This window comes from Mus pahari, chromosome X, assembly GCF_900095145.1.
Source record: "Mus pahari chromosome X, PAHARI_EIJ_v1.1, whole genome shotgun sequence".
NCBI classification, from domain to species: domain Eukaryota; kingdom Metazoa; phylum Chordata; class Mammalia; order Rodentia; family Muridae; genus Mus; species Mus pahari.
The window spans coordinates 43,708,763-43,733,031 of record NC_034613.1 but is presented as its reverse complement, the minus strand read 5'-3'; the positions used below and the strand labels follow the sequence as shown (position 1 = coordinate 43,733,031).

The window sequence follows — 24,269 nt, the reverse complement described above, 5'->3', positions numbered from 1 at the left end:
TCCCTCCCTCCCTCCACCAAATGTGCATGGGGTGCCTGCTGAGGCCGGAGGAAAACATTGAAACTTTAGATCCCCTGGAACTGGAGTTATTAGTTGTGAGCTGCTCTAGGTAGGGTACTAGCAACACGGCTTGGGCCCTTTGGAAGAGTAGCAAGTTCTCTTAAGCACTTGGGAGACTCTCCAACCCCTTTTATGTCCTGTTGCCAGATGCTGGTGTGTGTGTGTGTGTGTGTGTGTGTGTGTGTGTGTGTGTGTGTGTGTGTGTGTGTTTTAAGCTGTTGATTACAAGATATCCCAGATTCATACTTTCTGTATCTTAGCCTCTGGGATCAGCCATTTCTTCTAGGAGCTCTGATTCATTTGAATAGAAAGTGATGTTGAAAACTTGGTAAGGCACTAGATATGATCATTATTGCCACCAGGGCATAATTGTTCAAAGGCCTCAGAACCCAGAGAGTACATGCATATGTATACCCTATAAATGTTCATGGACAAACTATATGTCTATTTATTGAAAATCATGAGTTCTGTTATGGCACACACTTGGAATCCCAGCATTCAGAAAACAAAGGCAGGAAGATTTTGAGTTCCAGAACAGCCTAGGCTATTTAGTCCCTGACTCAATAAAAGAAAAAAAAACCCATGAGTTCATACTAGTACCCCTGATTTCAGTTCACCATCAAAAGTGTCAATTCAGAGTCTTCACTAAACATACTTGCAAGTCCATTTTCTGGCAGAGACCTGATTCTTTTAACGGAAAATAATTCATTTCTTTGTAAGATATGTAACCAGTGTCCTGCCAGCCATCACTTTGGGCTTTGTCAGCAAGAGCCCTCTCCTAGGACTGACCTTGTGGCTCCCTGAATTGGTGTCCCTGCAGAAGGAAGGAAATGGGCTAAAACAAACCAAACAAAAATCTCACTTTAAATACCAGTGATTAACCCCATATGCCTCCCAGTTCCTTTTCATTTATATTTGACTATTTACAGCTCAAATTTTCTTTCCAGTTTTTGTTTGTTTGGGGACAGATTTTTTTTTCTAGCCGTGGAGCCCAAACTGGCATAGAATTCAATCCTCCTGTCTCAGTCTCCCAGTTGCTTGGATTACAGGTTTGTGCCACCAAGCCCAGACATAGACCCTATCTAATAAATAATAATAATAATAACAACAACAACAAGCAGCAAAGGGGCTGAGTAGAGTGTGTTTGGGGCATAAAAAGTAAAGGCTGTGGTTCCAGAAGGCTTCTCGGAAAGCTAGAGCTGAATCTTCAGCTGAATGCTCTTGCAGTTGATGTAACTCGGTGGCTTGAGACTGAGCATTGAACAAACTTGGGATGGAAACAGGAATTAGGTACATGGAGCAAGGATCTGGGCTGAATAAAGATCCATTGCAGAAATATAACGCTATAAAGCTGAAACCGAGGTTAGAGAGGGAAACAGCTTTTGTGTTCTTTTTGGGGTCTGGGAGTCTAGCTTACTTAGGGAGAAGCTATGTGTGCAGACTTCAACAGGAACTTCAAGAGGAGACAGCGAAGGGAAAAACCCTGACAAGCATCGACATTTAGGCATCTGGTTAAAGAAGAGAGAAGGTGGCAGGGAGATAGGAGAAAACCCTGCAGCCAACTGCTTCACTGAAGCAAAGGAAGGAGTGATTACCAAGGTCAATTAGCATGTGGGCTGATAGTTTCCCATTGTCTCTGGTCATTTGGAAGTCCCTGAGACATCCCTGCCAGTGTGCTTTAACTCCTAGTTTAAATAGATGGGCTCAGAAGATGGAGACTATTGGTGTGTTTAGTCTGTCCTATGTCTTCTAATAGCACCCCTGTTGCTTGCCTTTCTCCACGTGGGCTCAATCCACAGCTTATCTTCCTTTTTCTCCTGTATCTCAAGCAGTTAGCGCTGTATCTGAAAAAGAATAGTCACTCAATAAAATGGTGCTGGCTAATAGTCCTACACTGTAACCTATAGAGGGAGCTGAAAGAATGTCACTCTCACTTATAGGCGGAGCTAAAAGAAAATCACAGGAGGATGTTAACCTATAGGAGAAGCTGAAACAAAATCTCCTGGAAAGTATTTCCCAGACATTATAACCTCTAGGAGGAGGAGCATTGCAGGCCCGCCTTTCAGACATCTCTGAGGAGAACTTGCATGAGGAGCCTTTGTCAAGGAGTTCTATCTTAGGTAATATTTATTAATATTCTCTTCCTCTCTCTGGATTCTGATCCTCATTTTCCATTTATGTGAATAGTATAAAGTATTCTATTGAACTAAACGTAGAAAATAAGGTTTCTAAGGACCTGTGTTTTAAAAATAAGTAGCAAGGAAAAAGCTGACCTAAAGAAATGCGCTAGGGAAGCAGTGATTCTGAGAAGTATTTGAATATGGCCAAGATCTTAGGGATAAGCGTATGCAAGAATGCTGATACAGAAACCCAGTGGGTCATGTTGATGTATGGCAAAGAGAAGCTGCTTAGTCTTTTAGGGGGTCTTTCTTTGGATTCTCCTTTGGGGGTGCTACTCTTTGCTCTGTGAAGTATGTTAAGAAAGGCCTGCTTGCCTCACCCTCACCCTTACCTTCTTAAAACACCACCCCCATCTTGTCTTCAAAGACAAGAGGGAACTTGCTGGAGGCTTAGGGGATAGGGTCTAAAATGCCCTTGAGGTCCATACTTACTTACTTATCTCTCTGATTAAAGGAGAGCTAAGGTCGCAATAGATTCCTCAGAGACAGAAGGCTTTGGTCAAGTTCCTGAGACCTGATGCTTGGGTCCAAAGAATGTTCAGCCTAAGTCTTCTGATGACGAGATGACTACACTGAATCTAAATGGGGTGACTCTGCCCTCTAGATACTTGTCTTTTATAGGGACCTGTGGAGATCTGAAAAGAGAGGGGACTGTGTTGGTTGGTGAAGGTCCAAGAATTCCTGGATTTCTGCCATGTGTAGTGTTGTGTGCTTATAATCCCAGTATGTGGGAAGCTGAGGCAAGAAAATGAATGGCTAGAAGGGGTGTTCATTGAGAGTTCAAGAATATTCTGTGTTGGCCAGGTGTGGTGGCACACACCTTTAGTCCCAGTACCCAGGAAGCAGAGCAGATGGGTCTTTGTGAGGTCCAGGCCAGCCTGGTCTATAGAGTGACTTCCACAGCAGTCATGGCTACACAGTGAGACCCTGTAACAAACAAAAATATATTGTAAGTTGAGCAAGGTGGTGGATTATGGATTCACTTTTCATATCTATATAGTATTTTCTTTTATGAACAGTCTACATTTTTAAATGATTTTTTTTTTTTTTTTTGGTTTTTCAAGACAGGGTTTCTCTGTGTAGCCCTGGCTGTCCTGGAACTCACTCTGTAGACCAGGCTGGTCTCAAACTCAGAAATTCACCTGCCTCTGCCTCCCAAATGCTGGGATTGCGCCACCACCCCCCCCCCTTTAATTGATTCTTAATTGATGGTCATTTAGGTTCTATAATTCTCTTTACATTTCTTTCTTTCCTACTTGTTCATGTGTACATGCATGGTCGAGAATGGCACAGTATGTCTGTAGAGGTCAGAGGACACCCTGAGGGAGTCAGTTCTTTCCTGACACCATGTGGGCTTGGGGGATTGTATTCAGGTCATCAGGTTTGGTGGCAAATTCCTTACCCACTGAGCCATCTCACTTGCCCCATTAAAGAGTTTGTTTAATAACATTTTAATGTATATAACTATAGAATCTTACATCTTTATCTTTGTTTGTTTCTTTCTTTCTTTTTTCTTTTTCGAAGCAGGGTTTTTTTATCTTTGTTTCTATCTGTATTTGTATAAAAATCATTTGGGGGAGGCAAAGATTATCACTGTGTGTCAGAGACTGGACTCCCAACTTCTGATTCTCCTGCCTCAGCCTGTTGAGTATCTGAGATTACAACTGTGTACTAACATGTATAGGAGAGATTCTTAGAGGTACTTACACATTGCTAGGTCAAAAGGCATGCATTTTCACTTAGTTTCCCTTCAGAAGGACAACACAAGTTCAGTATGTATTTAAAAATCCCTGCGCTTGGCTGCACAAAACTTGCAGGAAAAAAAAAAAAAAAACAGTGAGTTTCCAGCAGGGGTGCGGCTCATGAGCGCCCCCTGCCTCTAGTCAAGGTACTACTGATAATCAATGGCTTCTAGGGGAGGGAGACTTGGTTTTCTTTAAGGGTGTGGCTCCTAATAGGTCGGCTGCGCTCCAATCAACAGCTCACACTCAGAGACACATGGGCAGCACAAATTGGACCTTAGTGGGTTACAAAAGAGAGAAAAAAAAGAGGGCACAAAGTTGGATGTGAGTAGTGTGGGAAGGTAAATTTGAAAGGAGTTTAAGGGGCTGAGTGGAGGGGAATATGATCGAGATACATTGTTTGCATGCATGAAATTCTCAATGAATTAATAAAACATCATATTTAAAATTTAAAATTAAAATCAACCTGTGAAAAGGGTATATAGGGAAAAGGGTATAATATATCTCTTCTCAGAAGCAACCAATGCTAACAGCTTCTGGCAGATTCTCCCAGGGATAGTCTGTGAATTGCATATGTATTTGCATATTTTTATAGACATTGCTTAAGCCATGCCTTCAAACTACAAAGATTATACCAGTTTATGATTTCCTAGTTTCCCCTAGATATTATTCGAGGGTTCTAGAAAGACCCCAGTATAAAGAATAGATATCATTCATTCATAGTAAATGTATTCGGATGCTTCTAAATTCTCAATTCTAAATGAATTCCCTCCCACGTTCCCAATCTACTTTAGCTCCTTTCCCCCCAGAAGCAATTGGTTTCCATTTCTTGTGTATACTGGCAGAGAAAGTTTGCATGTACAAAAAAAGCATCCACATATTCTTTTTCTCCCCCCAAAATTTTACACAATAAGTAGCATATTTATTTGGGCATAGAGGGAAACATTATTTTTGAAAAAGAATCTCTCTCTGTAGCCTCATATGGCCTGCAATGTGGCTCAAGCTGGCCTCGGAAAAATCCTGTTGTCTCCCATGCAAGCACTAAGCGTGCCCAACCGACCCATTTAGCTTCTGAGATCAGAAGAGGCCAGTCAGGGTGGAATGGCAGTATAGCTCTTCACAGTTGATGGTTTCTGGCAGAGTGGGGGTGGGGAAGGACTCAGTTTTCTCTAAGGGGCTGACCACTGGGAATTTGACCATACTCCAATGAGTATGTGGGCAACACAAATTGGTTTTGTTTTGGTTTGTTTTCTTCTTTTTCTGGTGTTGGGGGGGGCAAGGGAGGTGGGCAAGTCTGGAAGGACTGAATAGTGAGTGTGATTGGGGTACATTATGTGAAGTTTCTAAATAATCAATAAAAATATTATGGTGAAAAAAATACAAATCTCTCAAGTGGTCATAATGGAAGAATAGATTTAAAATGATACACAGTAAAAAAAAAAAATCATTAAAAATGTCCTGCTGTCTCAGCCTTCCAAACACAAGGATTACAGGACTGATCTACCATGCACAGCTTGTATGAGCTATTATAAAATAGCCTACATTATCCCTCCTCCTTAAAACTGTGAGAGACTTAAATAACGATTGTTTGTTTTCCACGGTGCTCTGTGTGTAAGCTGGATGGTTCTTTTGTTAAGGGCCCAGCTCGACTGATGTTAACTTATCAGTTAAGTCACTTAGAGACCAGTTGCTCTGTCCTGGCTCCAGCCAGTATTATCAGGAGCCTCTGTCTGTTACCCTCAGCCATCTAGTGGAAAGGAGTTATTGTGATGCCAGGAGGCAATCCAATGTCTGGCTTTGTCTTTTGTGACACTTACACTCGCTCTTTTCTTTTTCTTCACGTGTGTGTGGGGTGGGTGTGGGTGTGGGTGGGTGTGGTGTGGTTTAGGTTTAGGTTTAGACAGGACGCTCTGTAGCCCAAATTGTCCTCAAACTATGTAGCTAAAGCTGGCCTTGAACTCCTGATCCATTCACCGCCACTTCCCAAGTGCTTACATTACAGGCTTGTGCTATCATGCCTGGCTCCTCCATCCCTGATTTATTTTTATTTGTTTTGAAGATATAGTTTTACTTTGTAGCCTAGACTGGTCCTCAACTTTTTAAATTACACACACACACACACATACACGCGCGCGTGCACACACACACACACACACACACACAGAGACAGAGAGAGACAGAGAGAGGGATTTTTACATTGTAGCCCTAACTGATTTAGATTTCACTATATAGACCATGCTGGTCTTGACTCTGTTTTGTGATGATCCTTCTGCTTCAACCCCCTAAGTACCTGGGATTACAGGTATTAATTTATGTTTATTTGCTTGTTTTTCTTTTTCCTTGTTATTGTTTTGTTGTTTTGAAGCCTTCAAACCCAAATAGCCGGAAACAAACCTGAACTCCTTACTTAGAACGCTGCTAGCTGTGTCATGTCTGTGGGCACAGTGATCAAGACTGTCTTGTTCAGGTTGCTATCCTTTACTCTATGTATAATGTTAATACTCAATTAGCATTTATTAAATTAATAAATGATGGGACGACTTGGTCCTCATACTCACTAATACAGCTCACCACATGCTAGTTGAAAAAAAAAAGTGAACAACATGGGGGCAAGGCATGGGATCTAAATGCATATTTTCTCCAGCTCTCTCCCCACTTTCAGTTCTTGCTCTCTTTCCATACCAGTATCTCCCTTCTATTTTTTCTCCCAAATTTATGTTTCTATTTGTTAAATAAAACCTTCAGCAGTGCCTATGTGCATAAACCATGTGCCGTCATCAAAAGTAAGAAAGCTTGGGAATTCTCAAGTGAAATCAGACACTAGCATATAAAGTGCTTTGAAATGTCCTGCTTTCTTATCTTTCTGTAATGATGTCCTCATGGAGCAACACTAGAACACTGAGAACTAACCAGGGCTAAAAATCATTCCAACATATGTTTCCTCTTACTGCCACAACTGCTTCCACCCTTTCACGGCAGACGTACAGTATCTTGACTTTCGCTAATTAACTTGCAACTCAACTCTAACCGCTAGAACTTCATTTCTTTAAGAAAATACACTCTGGGCACCAAAAATAAAAATTTCAGTAAATGTTTGCAATGGAACACGTTGCCAAATTGGGCAACTCTCTATTTATGAGTGCCTGTTGATGGAATGTATTAATGAGCCCTCAAGCTAGCAATTACCCTCGTGGTTTTGTTTTGGGTTGGTTTTTTTTCCATTTCCTCCTTCTCCCTCTTTTTCTTTTTCTTTCTTTTTAAAATCATTTTTTTTTGAGACAAGGTCTTACTGTGTCACCCTGGCTGGCCTGGAACTCACTATGTAGATCAGGCTGGCCTCAAACTCACAGATAACTGTGTCACTTAAGTGTTCAGATTAAAGGTGTGGACTAGCATGCTCACCCTTAGAAATGTTAGAAATGTTCTTAACTTGGTTTGTTATTGTTATACAGCCTGCGATAGCCTACTCTACTCACGCCTTTCCTGCATCTACCTCCTGACTGCTGGCATTACGGGTGTACACAACCCCACCCAGTCAATCTTGTTTTCTTGGTTTCTTACCACTAGAAATCCTTGATAGAAATATATATAAAACATGTTTGCACTGTATAGAATAAGGCCTTCTTTATATGTTGATTTTTGCCTCAGAAGTTGAATGAGTCACTTGATTTTTATAAGCCTGGAAAAACAGGCTTTCTCTAAAATAGTCATTGTAAAAGGAGCCTCTTGCTAACAGATCCTATTGTTGCTAACACAGTAATTATAAATAGACCCAATAAAACATTACTTTGTCATTTTTGCCGGGTTGAAAGGCATTGCAGAAAAACCGAATGCTTAGGCAGAATGGAGCAACTTGATTTTTGCCACAATTCTGTTTTCTTCTTATTTTTATAGATGGTTTAAAGTTTTGATGGAATATATAAATAAGCATGCTGATTAGCAGAGATTTATTACAGTAAATTGTGGTGTGTGTGTGTNTGTGTGTGTGTGTGTGTGTGTGTGTGTGTGTGTAAACTCTTTGATAGATGTGAACTTAGGATAACTACAAATTTGAGTTTAGATTTTGGGGAGTAATCTTTCCATAAGGTACTGAGAAAGTACTGTGTGCCACTTTGAGACTATGTGAAAAGGGGGAAAATGTATACAGTGAAAAGAAAAATTGCTGGATTTATATCAGGTGGAAACCGCTGTGTCTGTGGCCTTTGCTGCAAAATCAAGCGCATTTTCTATATGCTGCATTAATTTGTTGTATGAAAGCACTTCGACACTGAAAATATGTTTGAAAGGAACTCATTGCCATCCAGGATATTGAAATTTGATGGGTTAGCACCCTACCGTGATGAGCTAAAAGGCCCGAGTACGGATCCAGAGTCTCGAATCCAGTCCTGGAAAGCCCTGTTTCAATTACCTGCAGATGTCAGTGTGGGTCTGAGTGTGCTTCAGCAGCGTGTTCCAGGATGTGGTCAGACAGCTGAAGCCCAGTTGTGAACCAGTTGCTTATTAAACAAACACCAGTTCCTTGTGGATGAGAAATATGAGCTGCACAGACCTTTATGTGCCTGAAATCAATCAACCTCTCCCTCTCCCTCTCCCTCTCCCTCTCCCTCTCCCCCCCCCCTCTCTCTCTCTCTCTCTCTCTCTCTCTCTCTCTCTCTCTCTCTCTCTCTCTCTCTCTCTCTCTCTCTCTCTCTCTCTCTCTCTCTTTCTCTCTCTCTCTCTCAAAATTTAAACAGGAATGGAAACTCTAGTTACACAATTCACAAATTATGTCCTCTTGTTCCCAACCCTGATGCTTTGACCAGTCTTTCTTTGATTAGTTGTAGTGCTAGACAAGTAGATTTAATGTCTCTGGGTTTATTAAACTTGACTCCAAACCAGATGGCCAGCCCAATGTTGCATTATGAGCCGGGTTGGTTTACTTTCTGCTGGTAAAACATGTTTAAGCACAAAGCTGAAAATTCAAAGCCTCACTGTAAAAGAATATCAGTATGCCAATGCTTGTGGCTCATCTTTTCTGTCCTGCAGTTTTCTCCATTCTGTCCATCTTCGAGACATGTATGGCCAGAGCTTGTATTTAGCTAGGAAACTGTCAGGTACACTTGCATTGGCTCCTTGTATCAAAAGAACCATTCAGTTCCAGGCTATGACGCAAATTTACCATCTGCTTTATAAGCTCATAAGCTTACTCTTAACTATAATATATATAATATGCACATATCTATGTGTATGTGTATATATATATATGTGTGTGTGTATATGTACATATATGTACATAAGTTGTTGCTATCTTATGTTTACCTAACAACAGAATCTGTTTGGTAGAAGGTGGAGAGAAGGAGCCTTTCTGGAAGAGTAAGTTATTAACTTATTGATTTTTCCATTTCTTTTCTACTTTTATTTTACTGCATTTTGATTTATAATTTAGTCAGTTAGTTTTGAAACAGTTTCTCACTCTGTAGCCAAGGACGACGGTATTAAACACCGATGTAGTCCAGGCTGCCCTTGAACTCATGATGATTACCTTGCCTTCAGCTCCGTAACCTGCTGGGGTTACAGGTGTGAAGCAGGAAGCCTTCCTCCTTTCCTTTCTCCTCTTTTTCTTTCTTTTATATTCATCTATTGATTTTCTTCCAGTACACCAAAAGCTGGCCCAAGCAATCTGCCTTTTATAGAATTTTCACCTAAATTGTACAGTCAGGGTTCATTTGGGGAGTTATTTTTATAACTTTGATTATTTTGTACATAGCTGAACGCTCTCTTAAATCTGTTTTTCTTTTATAAGCAAACTGTACAAATTACTGTGAAAAACTACCTTGACCTTGCAGCTATAAAAAAAAAAAAAAACACAAAGTATCCGAACATCCCACACATGTCCAATGTAAATTTCTCCCGTTGCTGTTGTTTTGTTTTTTTTTTTTTATTCTCCAGTGTTCTTAATGTCACTTATGGGTTTGAATATTGAATTTACACTTTAAGAACATTGGTCAGGGACTGCTGGTCTTTTAGTTACATGTGAGAAATCAAGGATCTTATCCCACATTGTCAGCATTTCTTTTATTTTCACAAAGCCAAAGAAGCTGTATATTCCGAAGTCACCATGTGCTCAGCTTTGTAATCAGCACAGCGATGTGTGGATGTGTGTGCTTACTGAAAGCGGCAGGGAGGCAAAGGCAGGAAAAAGCGTCTGCCTTCCCTATCAGGCTGCCGTGGACGTTCTGTGTGCATTTTGAGAAGGGAACTAGTGCTGCCCTGTCAGCTTTCTTCACCTAACACCCACTTCTAATTTGCTCCAGGCTTCTGGCATGGTATTGTCCTGGTGGGAGTGACCGGTGTTCCATTACGATCTGCAGCAATTGTGGGGGTCTCCAGAAAGAAGCAACAGAGAAGCTGTTAACCCATTCCCCTGTTCCTTCAAAAAGGGAGAAACAGGGAAAGGGGGAGGAATTTCCAAGCCTTGAGAGATTAGTCTGAAGAAAGGACTATGGCTGGGCAAAGTAGCTCTCTTCCTTTGACTAGGGATGTCCCGTGCCTTTTAGTTTCCAGGTTTTCTCTCAGTCACTCCACAGCCTCAGTTCTCCACACAGCTTCCAAAGAAAGGACAGACTACTTCTCAGAGTTAGATGTCCCCCATGGTGGTGCAAGAGCAGAGCTAACTGGAGTGCGGAGACAAGTTTCACTGGATCACTCACTGGCGCCGTTCTTGGATAATGTAAACATTTACTCATAGTGCTTTTTCTGTAACGTCAGTCTTATAGGTGAGAATTAGTCACTTAAATGGTAAGATTGAGACTCAGTTTTGTATGTTTGTTTTTAAAAGTTTATTCATTTTTTTTTAATTCTTGGGAAAGAGTTTGAACATTTTTATGTTTATATTTGCCTGTATGTATGTGTGTGCACCACACCATGTGTGTGCCTGGTGAGTGACTGCAGGGGTCAGAAGAAGGCATTAGAACCTGTGGATAAAAAAGAAAATCAGTTTTATTGTTTCTTTATGGCATATATATATATATATATATATATATATATATATATATATATAAAACATTTTTTGTTAGTCTTTCATGTGTTTGTGGCTATCTAGGCTGCTTTCATATCTTACCTCTGCTGAATAGGCCAGCAATAACCCATATTCATGAGCAGATAAAGTCAATGAAGAGAAGGTGAGCTCACAAGAAGAGGGCTGACTGAAGAGCAGAAACCTAGACCATGAAGATGGACGGAAGGTAGGAGGAAAGCTTCTAGCAGAGTGAGTGACCTGGGAAGCAAATATATTGCCTTATTTAACCAGCACTTCTTTTTTTTTTTTAAAGATTTATTTATTTATTTATTATATGTAAGTACACTGTAGCTGTCTTCAGACACTCCAGAGGGAGTCAGATCTTGTTATGGATGATTGTGAGCCACCATGTGGTTGCTGGGATTTGAACTCCGGACCTTTGGAAGAGCAGTCGGGTGCTCTTACCCACTGAGCCATCTCACCAGCCCCCTAACCAGCACTTCTTTAGCATTGGTGATGTGAAAGAGACATGAGGTAGGAGGAACAGAGCAGAAGAGACATTTTTGGAGGGTGATGATTGAAGAAGCAATGAAGGATGCTGCCAGAGTCTTAGTCAGATTCATTTTTGCAGACTAGACAGATCCTGCAAGACCAAGAAAGGAAAGTTGCACTTACTCTAAAACTTTGGTGGCATCCTAAGGCTCTGGGTGACTAGGAGAGTAGGAGAGTCCCTGTGTAATGGCTCTCACTGCTGTTGGATAAAAAGATCAGTAGACTATGACATAAGAAAGAAATCAGGGAACCCTACCAAGCAATGTTGTTCAGTAGAATTGTCTGTGGTGATAATAGTGTGCTAAGTTTATGATATCCCATTCAGTAGCCGGGGTTATTGAAAACTTGAAATGTGGCTAACACAATGACAAAACTGAACTTATACATCAGATTCATTTTAATTTCCTTCCACTTAAATAGCCACATGTAGGATAAACAAGAGAAAGGTTAAAAATGGAAGTAAGAAAGTGGGAACAGAGAAATTCTAGAGCAGACTGGAAAGAAACAATATTCAGGAAAAAAAATCATCTGAGACCAGCAAGACCAATGGGCAAAGCACTTGCAGTGAAAGTCTCATGACCCAACTTAGGCCCCTAGAACTTACATAAAGGTAGGACAGAACAGACCCTATTAAATGTTCCTCTGACCTCCTCACACAGACCATCACACATGCATTTTCTTCCAACCATGCACAATCAATACGACGTAAAAAACATCTTCACCTGATGGGATGTGTTCAAAGACTGCTCATTGTTGGGGGTGGGGGATCCTGACCACAGTTTCAATTTTTCATCAATCTAATTGTCAAGTTGTGAGTAAGAGGACTGAGTTGGGGCTGAGGAGGAAAGTTAGACTATTCACCATATAAAGAACGACAGGACAGTGATGGAAATAAACGTTAAGTTGGCAGCATGATGGTTAGTTGAAGTGGCCCAACATGACTCAAATGTACATGAGGCCACTTGGGCGCTTATTCCAGAGAAAGTTTCTTATGAAACAAGAAAAAATTAAAGGCTATATAAGGGGGTTGTTGTGTAGTTTAATCCTAGAAAGTTAAGCTCAAGTGTATTCCAAGAGCTGCATTTTATAATTTAAATATTTCCTACCTAATTTTGTTTATTTCTGGTAAATCTAATCCTTGATGTGGTCCAGGTAAGGTGACCTGGCAGATTCTATTGCTTGCTCACCACCATCTGATGATGGGACTAGAGATGATAAGGGTTTCCACATAGACACAAGAAGTATAACATTTTAAGATAGTGTAGTGCAAATCCATTCCTATTTAACAAGTACCCTTTGTAGATGTTCTTGGGATGGGAGACAGGGTCAAGAGAAACCTTTTAACAAAATGGATACGTTTGTACAGAAGAAGAAAAATAAAGTGATGAGCATATAGAAACTGATTAGATAGAATTTTCTGTATGTTTCTAAAAATTGTGAACTTTAAAGGAGTTCTTGAAGCCTAGGAATTATACAGAAGTTTAAAAAACTTTCTTTTTTAAAAACAGAATCATTTCTTCAGTCTTTCTCTTGTTTGCTCTACTTAGTGTCATACACGTGCTAGGCAAGTATACTGTATATCCCCAACCCTCTTCTGATCTTGAGACAGGGTCTCACTAAACTAACCAAGCTGTTCTTGAATTCATTCTGTGTTGTCCATAAGGGCCATGAGTTTCAGTCCTCTTGTCTCTTGAGTATCTGGGATTTATGTCTATACCACTAAGCCTGACTCAGTTTCATATTTTTAAGTACAGGAAAAAGTCTTTTAATTAGGCTTTCCTGTTAGGCTTTGCTTCTCGTTTTCTTTGCATCCCCATACTTTTGGAAGTGGCAAAAATGTGTCAAAAGCCCATTATGAGTAATCCTTATTAGAACATTTCCTCCAATATAAGATTAAAACTGAGCACACATCTCATTTATTATAGCCTGGTGGTCAGAAAAGAGCATCATGGTCTCTCCATTCTTTATCATCCCAGCCAAGGCTTTAAGGGAAATAAAACAGATGTTGGCTCCTTAACTTGCCAATATAGGACCTACGTCATTTCCTTTCTTCCCAGTCATTTTATGCATAAAGAAAAGCAGTTCAGAGCAGCGGGATGGCCCCATTGGTAAAAAGTGCCATGTAAGATTGACAGCTTGACTTCAGTTCAAACCCCAGATCCCACAGTGGAAGGAACAAAGTCCCTCCGAAGACTAATCTCTGCATGTGCTGTTTGCACGTGCATGCCTGCCCATACGTGCACACACTGTGGTGGTTTGCATGATAGTGACCCCTATAGACTGATATATTTGAATGTTTGATCACTAGTTGGTAGAACTGTTTAGAAAGGATTAGTGGATGTGTCCTTGTTGTATTACTAGGGGGTGGACTTAAAGATTTCAAAAACCTAGGCCATTCTCAGTTAGCACTCTCTCTGCCTAGTGCTTATGAATCAGGATGTAGCTCTCTCAGTACTGCTCCAGCACCATGCCTGCCTATCCTGTCACACTCCCCACTATGATGGTCATAGATTAACCCTCTGAAGCTGGAAGCCTGATAGGTTCTTTCTTCTATATGTTGTATTGATCACACTAATAGAAAAGTCACTAGCATACACATATGCATGTATACAGACACAAAATAACAAAATAATTTGAAAGGAGAAGAAATGCAATCTGCTATAAAATATCAAGGCTTCTCCATTTAAGCCCTGATTAAAGAAGAAGAAGAAGAAGAAGAAGAAGAAGAAGAAGAAGAAGAAGAAGAAGAAGAAGAAGAAGAAGAAGAAGAAGAAGAAGAAGAAGAAGAAGAAGAAGAAGAAGAAGAAGAAGAAGAAGTCAAGCTGCCTTAGTAACTACAGGGGCCAGAAGTAAATGAAGTTTTCAAAGATGAAGTTAAAATTGCTAAGAGTAGAACCCAGCATGTTCCTAATGTATAAAGATTAAAGCTTTTCATCTAAAAGGCAAAACTGTTTAGGTTGTTCAGAGGCCACTTCCCATCCAGCCATATCTCATTGGAGTATTCTTCCTATAAAAACACTGGGCAGAGTAGACCAGCAAATTCACACACAAAAAAGAACTTTTTGAATATGTAATCTCTGAAGTCAATTTGCTCTTTAGGGAATATATTTAAAGAACACGAGATTCCGTATTGCATTTTAACAACTGTTTGGTTTTAACTTATCTGTGGACTTTTACTATTTTCATTTAATTTGAGCCTCACTTAGTGTGTACAAGAGTTCATTCGAAAGTGTAGCTTTGGGAATCATTATGGCTTGACATATGTTTTGTTTGATTTATATTTTTCTTACCAGCAAAAATTCTCTTAGTCGGGTGCTCGCAACCAACTTCCTGTAACTTCAGCTCCAGGGATCTGATGTCCTCTTCAGGACTCCACAGACACTACACTCATGTGCACATCACACACAGAGACACATATACAGAGAAATCAAAATAAATCTTTAAAAAGAGAAAGGGGCTGAAGAGATGGCTCAGTGACTAAGAACACTGCCTGCTCTTTCAAAGGATCCAGGTTCAATTTTCAGCACCAACCCAGTAGCTCACAACCATCTGTAACTTCAGTTCCAGGAATCCAATGACGTTTTTTGGCCTCAGCAGGTGCTGTGTGCAAATGGTATGCAGACATAAATGCAGGCAACACACCCATACACAAAATAAAAATAAATACATCTTTTTTAAAATCCTTATTTTTAAATTTTATTTTATTTCTTTCTTCCCTTTCCTCCTTCTAAACCTTCCTCTATACCCCTCCTTGCTCTCTTTTTTAGTATATATATATATATATATATATATATATATATATATATATATATATGTGTGTGTGTGTGTGTGTGTTTGTGTGTGTGGTGTGTGTGTGGTGTGTCTCTCTGTGTGTGTATCCCTAAGTACATACATACAACCTTCTCAGTGTGTATCTTTAGGATTAATTTTGCATGTGTCTTGAGTGCCCCTGCTTTCACACATGTTTGTTTGTTTGTGCACCACATGCATGTAGGGGCCAGTGAGACCAGAAGAGGACATTGGATCTCTGGAACTGGAATTACAGATGGTTGTGAGCCACGTCAAATGTTCTAGAATTGAACCTGGGACCTCTGGAAGAGCAGCGTTGACTAGATATTACATTGACTAGTTTCTTCTCTAGCTCTCTTCCTTCTCTCCTTTCTTCTTTCCCTCCATCTCATTCTTCCTTTGGAAGACACTGTCTCTCCATACACCACAGGCTGGCCTGTTTCTTGAGTACTAGGAATGATCACAACTCGATGCTACTTTTCGACCCTGTGCTTAGGGTGCTATGGTTTTATGGTAGAAAATGTGAAAGTGATTTGAAGAAGAGTTAAGTCGCATCACACAAAACAATCATGCCACTGTTGTTATTATAAATGCCACTGGTGGGTTTCCAGAAGCCAGTGTTCTCCCTGTATCTGCTTACGGTCCCACTTATAGCAAATTTCCTGACTTTCATGCTATGGTTCTCTTCTGACCCCATAATCTTTCTTTTAAAAATTAATAAGCTGAATGACCAGCAGAGACTTTCTTTTTTTTTTTTTTAAGATTTATTTATTTATTATATGTAAGTACACTGTAACTGTCTTCAGACACTCCAGAAGAGAGAGTCAGATCTCGTTAAAGATGGTTGTGAGCCACCATGTGGTTGCTGGGATTTGAACTCTGCACCTTTGGAAGAGCAGTCGGGTGCTCTTACCTGCTGAGCCATCTCACCAGCCCAGCAGAGACTTTCTTAAGGAGAGTCCCAGTATCCTCCCCCAGACATTTATTTTCTCTTCTTTGGCAGAGTGCAAGCTTCACTATAGGTCACCAAACAAAATAATGTCTTCTTCTAAACTTCCTAAATTCAGTGACCAGGCAACTTGGAATATAACAGCATGTTTCCCAGGGAGGGCTTATCAACATTCTTCCCACCCCTGTTTACATTTATCTTCCTTTCTCAGCAATAGTTCAACTCTGGCCACACAGCAAGCGAGTAACTGAACTTTTGGGTATAGAGTAGCTATAGGTTAATGAGAGGTTTTTCTTAACTCTAGATGGCTAGTGGTGTTCCACCCCAACTTTTCCTGAGTATGTCATTGTCCTAAATGAAAAGGCCCAAGGGCAATGCTTAGAAATAAGTTAAGCTGTTCTACATCAACAAGGATAAAGTCGGCTACGTCAGTGGTATAGTCTATCCTGTGACTTGGTCTGTTCAACATTTCTTCAGAGTATATGGTATGTATCCCTCACTACTCCAACCCTGTAGCTCACTCAACATTGAGCAAAATGGTCTGTACACAACATTTCACAGGATTTGAAAAACAAATCCTAAGTCATGTTGAAAAGGCAATTTTTTAAGTATTTGCAGTCCAAAAGCAACTGTACTGATACTTATCCAAGAACCCTGGACGTTTCTTTGCTTCCACTCCTTTGCCTCAAATAATGTAGATTGGTTTAACAGCCCACCACATCTCCCTAACGTGAATGGATGCTTGCCTCTGGCAGCATTGACGCTGGGGCACATGAGTGGAGTTTGGACAGTGGTCAGCTTTACCAATGACTGTGATAAATTATCTGTAATATATGGTATATGATATGGTCAGTGGAGCCAAACAAGTCACTTGGAGAGTGAATTATTGGCATTCTGGACAGAAAAGGTATTGGGTCAAATCCAAAAACAGCACTGAATTTTCCTACTCTGTAAGCAGCAAGAAAAATGAGGGCCAAAATGACCACAATCCTATCTAGCTTCTATATCTCCATTTACCAAAACGTTTATAAAGTCGTTAATTTGAACTCCAGAAAAACAGGGAAAATAGACCCAAAGCAGAGATGTAAAGGGTACCTTCATGTCTATTGGGATGATGAGGCAGTTAGCCAGACAGGCGAGGGGAGAAAGAGCAGGTCACCGCCCAGGAAAGACAAGGCAGAGGGCAGACAAGGAGGTGTGGGAATTTGGAAAATTAGAAGCAGGCCAAGGAAGAAGTAGATGGTGAGAGTTGCACCCTAAGGTCCACAGGCCTTTCCTAGGTTGCACACCCCCAGAACCAGGGGTCCAATGTGTTCTGCAGCCTTGCCTGTGACTGAGTTTTGAAGCTTTGTCTGTGGCTATGTACCTTGTCTTGGATGAATCTTCCCTTCTCAAGTCTGATTTATTTCCAAGTTAACAAAAAGAACAGAGGAGCAGAGAAGAAGGCAGATTATTGTCCTCCACCCCCACCTCCCTCTGAAATTGATGCTGGTGTTTTTTAGCCCAGCACCTTCAAACAAAGGGAGAGTGGGTTAGTTTCCTTCTGGGAAAGGAAGGAGGCCAGCTCCCTATGGCCTGGATCGTGCTTGCTACTAAGGCATTAATCAGGGTCCTGACATAGCTGGAATGGGCTGGTTTCCTATTCATGTATAGAATCATAAAGGGGGCACAACATTCAAACAAAAGGCCAAGGAAACCTCTCCCAAAGATCCTATCAACTGAAGTTATGGACCAAGCAGTCTGGCCAGAAGGGAAAGCCCGGTTTAGAAAAGGAGCCTGTTTTTCCAGGCAGTGGCATTCCTGTTACTCCGGATATGACTATAGTTTCAAAGAGGTCACTGGGGTAGACCTTAACTTCAGCTGGCTCTCAGGGAGAGGCCAATGGCTTGTAGCAGGGCTATTTTTTCATTATCTCTAGAATTAAGGAACTCAGCTACACTATGCTTATGGTGGTGGCCATTGTGGTCCTGATAACTTTCCATCTAATTTGAACCTTGTTTAGCAAAATAGTTTTGACTACTGCTTCCAACTCCTGCAGATGGAGTGTAATCGGCCTGAGTCAGTCTTGGGAATTTTATGCTCCTGGGATATTTCAGATCTACCTGGTTCTAAGGTTCAGTTTGGGAATGGGTATATGACCTAGTGCATAGCATTTAAAGCTAAAGGAAAATTGTGGGCCTCTGAGGAAAGACCTTTCATCACATGCAAACATATATATAAGAAAAACAAAGGAGGAAAGAGCTGATAGATAGTATAGGTCTCTAATCCTAACTCTAGGGAGACTGAGGGAGGAGTGTAAAGAGTGCCAGGATAGCCTGGGTTACATACTTAGAGTCTGTCTTTAAGAAAACAGAAGAGGCCGGGCAGTAGTAGTATCCAGTTTAATCCCAGCATTTAGAGGCAGAGGCAGGTGGATCTCTGAGTTTAAGGCCAGCCTGGTCTACAGAGTGAGTTCCAGGACAATGAGAGCTGCATAGAGAAACCCTGTCTCGAAAACTGGGGCTGGGGGTGGGGCAGGGGAAGAGGCTGGAGAGATGGTCCAATCCATAGCAGTACTTGTTGCTCCTGCAGAGCACCCAGATTCCATTCCCAGGACCCACATGGTTGCTCAGAACTGTAACTTCAGTTCTAGGGACATGGACACTCTCTTCTGGCTTCCACAGGAGCCAGGGATGCACATACATAAATGCAGCCCAGCCACTCATACGTGTAAAAAATCAAAGAAATACATCTAAAATGTTATAAAATATTGAGAACGCAAATCTAACAAAGTGCGAAGCACCGAATATCTAATTGAACAGTGGTAGACTGATATGAGGCCTATGCAGAGACTCATAACTGTGAACTTCTCTAAACCTTGGTGGCCATTGCAAAGTTTTTAATGATTAGAGCAAAAAAACAAACAACAACAACTGCAGTAACAAAGGACTGGAGCTACGGCTCAGTGGTTAAAGTGCTCGCTGCTGTTGTGGAAGATTCTGGGTCAGTCTCCAGCACCCACCTGGCTCCTCACAAGCACCTGTCACTCTAGTTCCTAGGACTCCAACATCCTCCTCTAGCCTACAAGGGCTGCTACACAGACATGATGTGGTGCACTAAACCTATTTAGTGCACACACACACACACACACACACACACACACACACTCATATGAAAATAATAAACAAATAAATACAATTCTCTCCTTCCATGTTTGTCAGGTGTCAAACTGAACTTAACAGGTTTGGCTACATGTATCTCTATATGCTGAGACATCTTGCTGTTCCTATGTCTTCCTTTTCTTAAAAAAAATAAAAAACTACATGAACTTATTTATTTGTGTATGTATGTATATATGATGTATATGCATGTGTGTTCATGCATCTGTGCACACATCTCCTCTTACCATGTGGGTTCTGAGACTTGAACTTAGATCATCATGTTTGAGTGCCAGCACCTTTGCCCACTAAGTTATCTTACTAGCCCTGGGCCTTTATTTTCCTATCAAATGGTTTTTACTGTTTTCTGTTAGGCTCTGCACGTGCCACACAGTAAGCTTCTTGCCTGTCCCGACTGTGTCTTTTGTTCCGTACACTTTCAGCACAACACAAAACAGAATGAGCACGTAGTCCACAGTCAGCGAATGCTGATAGAATGGAATTATGAGCCATTGTCTCATGTGCCGGCTTTCCTCAAGGGCTTTCAGTTAGAACATTTGGCTGGAAGGCCTCACAGACAAAACCGAATTAAGGGGAAAATATGCACTCCATGTTGGAGTCAAGGTTTCAGGCTGAACATTTCACATTACCTAATGTTCTGACGTCTTGTCAACTTGGTTACTTATTATCTGTGCTCCCAAGCATTGCTAGTCTTTCTCTACCCTCTATGGAGTAGGTTTTTTTTCCCACTTTTTACTCTTTTTTTGGGGGGGGTGAGACAGGGATTCTCAGTATAGCTCTGGCTGTCCTGGAACTCACTTTGTAGACCAGGCTGGCCTCGAACTCAGAAATCTGCCTGCCTCTGCCTCTGTTTCCCGAGTGCTGGGATTAAAGGCGTGCGCCACCACGCCTGGCCCCACTTTTTACTCTCATTCCACCCTTCTTTCTGTCTCTGTCTGTCTCTGTCTCTGTCTCTGTCTCTCTCTCTCTCTCTCTCTCTGTCTCTCTCTCTCTCATTCTTTAGTACAGCTTTTCATCTTGCTGAAGAAGATGCTGTTCTGGCCATCCAAGAGTGACTTAATTTGGAATACACAGCCATTCACGTCTGTCTTCACTTGCTTTCATTTTTTCTTGTGTCTTTTTTTTTTAAATATTAACAGCTGCATGTAGATGACAAGAGCTCAAAGGTGACAACAGAAATAAACAGGAGGCCCAGCTCTTGTGGTCGTTGCTTGTATTCAGAGAGGGAAAAGACAGGACATTTGTTCAGAAGAAAACACACCCATTTCGGGAGTTCGGTGGAGAGAGGACTTAGAGGACTCAATTTGAACCTAATTTAGCTTCTTAAGGAAGTCATCGCCCAAGTCACTGCCAAAGGTTGTCTGCCTCTACTCGGTCATTTTTCTTAGTTTTTTTCAGTGTTATTTTAACTTGATTTCATTTCATTTACTAATTTGTTTAGTGTTCTAAGGCAAGGTTTCACTATGTAGTGTGGGTTGGCCTCAAACAGGCAGCAATTCTCCTGCCTCAACCTCCAGAGTGCTGGGATTTCAGCGATTACCACACCTGGCCTGCTCCTTCTTTGGCTTTCCAAAGTCCTCCCCGAGTTGAAAACTAAAGCCCAATCTGTATTCTTCCAGTTTTCTTCAATGTCCCAGTCAGGGTGTTCACATTCTGTGTTCTCAGTGCCAGGGCAAGATTAGTGAGGGAGGGCCAATCTTCTCATGGAGGCAAGAGTAGGCCTGTGTGCTCATCTTCAGTGATGAGGTCCCCTTGAACTTACACCTTCGGTGCTTGTACTCAGGCAGCAATGGCCCCCTTTAAACCAACGCGCCAGAGAGGTGCCTGAACGAGGGTGGGAAAACACCCTTTCCCAAACCCCTTTCTTGGAGCTTCCACCCTGGGCCTCTCTGCACCTGTGACTGTTTGAAATCTGCACCCCGCCAGCTTTGTTCCGCAGTAATCCCTGCTGAGGGAATTTGGGCCTGCTCTGCTCAGCCACTTCCATCTGCACTTGGCTTTCGCCTTGAGTCCACGGTTCTGGCAAGCGCTAGCTTCTTCAGAGCCAGTGAGAGGAGAGTGTGTGTTCAGAATCATCTGCCTGGGCTGGGAAAGAGTGGAAGATGGAAAACATGCTCAGTTTGGAGGCATTTCATTCTTTTGGAAAAATAAGAAACCTCCATTTTGCCAAGTGTGCCCCCCCTCCCACTCAGGACAAGGAAACTGTCTTTGAATCTTTGAATCTTATTCTTAACAACACTATGGAAAGCTTCTTGCTCTAACACACTGTAGAATTGTCAGACAAGATGAAGTTAGGTAGAGTTTGAAAAAAATTGTTGTTCATCACAATTGGGTCACAACTGGTCTACTTTGAGCATAAATAAAGCGCTGACCACTCAGTCGGTCCTCTCTGATTGAACATGTCTACTCCCAACCCAAGACATCCAGACACGTGTTGTCTCTTCAGCATTCTGTTACCTACTTCAGGAAGAGAAAAGCCCATATAAATCGGATGTTTTCACATTAGCAGTGGCATCGTGGTTTCATTGTGCTAGAGTGGGAGGGAGGCCTGTGAGAAGTGTACTGTTATGTGGAAAGGTAGGCTTCAGGTGAAACTTAGGACTTAAGATATGCTAAGCACACACTCTGCTGCTAAGCTGGATTTCCTAGTCCAAAGTTGTGTGTGTGTGTGTGTGTGTGTGTGTGTGTGCTGAGTGTATGTGGTTTGTGTGGTGAGTGTATGTGTGTGGCTGTGGGTGTGGTGTGTGTGATGTGGTGAGTGTGTATGGTGTGTGTGTGTGCTGAGTGTATGGGTGTGTATGGGTGTGTGTCTGCTGGGTGGTATGTACGTGTGTGATTTCTGTGTGTGTGGTGTGATGTGATATCTGTGTCTGTAGTATGTGTGTGTGTGTGTGAGAGAGAGAGAGAGACAGTGGTATGTGTGGTGAGTGTGTGTGTATGGTGTGTGTACGCAGTGTGGTATGTATGTGTGTGGGATGTTGCATGTAAGCTGTGATATGATATCTGTGTCTGTGATGTGTGTGTATGTATGTGGTATGGTGTGTGTGTATGGATGTGGATGTGTGTGGGGTGTGCAGATGTGTGGATGATGTTCTGCATGTGGTGTGGTGTGTGTGTGGTGTTTGTGTGTGTATGTGTATGCTTTTTTATTTGATAACAAGGAGTTGCTGAGGCTGAAGCTGCAACTCAATTGGTAGATCGTTTGCGTAGTGTGCACAAAGCTGGATTCAATTATCAGCACCATATAAAGTGAGCATGATGGTACAAACATGTATCTCAACAAACTGGAGGTAGAAGTAGAAAGATCAAGAATCTAAGGCTAGACTTGGCTACATAGTGAGTTCAAGACCCCCACCCCCATGCCCGGATATGTGAAATCCGGTCTTTAAAAAAATGGGGTGGGGGTGCCTCCTATTGTAGAGCAAGGCTCAAACACAAACAACAGAACCTCATATAATTCAAAGGAAAAAGGAAAAAAACTCGTAAAGCTAGCCTCTGTTTATTCAAAGTGGTGAGTACTTGGAAAATAGATTACAGAATCATCATCTTTTAAAATAGATTTTCACTGAAGTATAGTGTACATGGAAAAAGGACCGTGAATCATCAGTGGACAACTTGAACTTTTCTTTGCTTTAGATTAAGTGTCCTTATGCTGTGCAGGCTTGCTTCGCCTTCTGGCTCAGAACACCCCTGCCCAGCCTCCTAAGTAGTTGGCTCTGCAGGCACTGAGCACTGTGCCTTACTCTTTAGCTTGTCTTTAGTTATTCTCCTCATCTCTGGAAGGACTGTTTGCAAATGCAAAGATCCTCCTGGTGTATTCCTTTTTGCAATTTGTGTGCCAAATAATGGGTTTCATTATGGCATTTTCAGGGGTGGTAACTTGCTTTTATTCATGTTTCTGCTACCTGGACCCTCCTCAGCTGATAGTCCCACCTTTCCCTCCCCACTGCTTCCACATGACATGTGTCCATAGGAGAAAACCAGGGTATTATGCCCCCCATTCCTCTCTCTCCCCTCCATGCAATCTCTTCCTCTCCCTTCTACCTTCATGCCATATCATTTATATTTATATTTATATTTATATTTATATTTATATTTACATCTAGATCCTCCACATTAAAGAAAACATGCAACATCTGTCTCTTTTAGTCTGGCTTATTTTGCTTAACATGTTTTTGCCTAACATGTTGAATTTTTTAAAAAAATCAAGGTACTCATATGAGCAGAACAAATGACCAGAACAAGACATAGGATTAACTTTCCTGTACTAATAAGCTTGTGGCTTCAGCAAAATGACTATCATTTAGTGGCTTGAAACAACAGAAATTAAGCTGGGTGGGTGGTACACACAGGTAATCCCAGAACACGAGAAGCGAAGGCAGGGGGATAAGGAGTTTGAGGCCGGCTAAGCTACCTAAAGAGTTTGGGACTAGTCTGAACAACATATGACCCCTTAAAAAACAACAACAGCTGGGCAGTGGTGACGCACACCTTTAATCCCAGCACTTGGAAGCAGAGGCAGGCGGATTTCTGAGTTCGAGGTCAGCCTGGTCTACAGAGTGAGTTCCAGGACAGCCAGGGCTACACAAAGAAACCTTGTCTGGAAAAACTGAAAACAACAACAACAACAACAAAACCAAAAGAAGAGATAGGTAGGCAACTCAGTGGGGCGGGGGGGGGGGGAGAAATGCTTGCCTCAGAAGACCAAGGAGTTCCAGCCTTGGAACTCACATTAGAAAGGGAGATCTGACTCTTGAAAGTTGTTCTCTGACCTGTACACATTCTCATTCTCTCTCTCTCTCTCTCTCTCTCTCTCTCTCTCTCTCTCTCTCTCTCTCTCTC

The 24,269-nt window shown here is 41.6% G+C and overlaps 1 protein-coding gene across 1 annotated transcript in view; it reads left to right on the top strand.

The window, feature by feature from the left end:
- The first annotated feature begins 2,105 nt into the window (after positions 1-2,105).
- Positions 2,106-24,269, top strand: part of Plac1 (placenta enriched 1) — a 167,080-nt gene continuing 144,916 nt past the window's right edge. The window contains exon 1 of the mRNA XM_021188568.2: positions 2,106-2,180. The gene's annotated coding sequence lies outside the window, so the exon portion shown is untranslated. The remainder of the gene's footprint in view (positions 2,181-24,269) is intronic.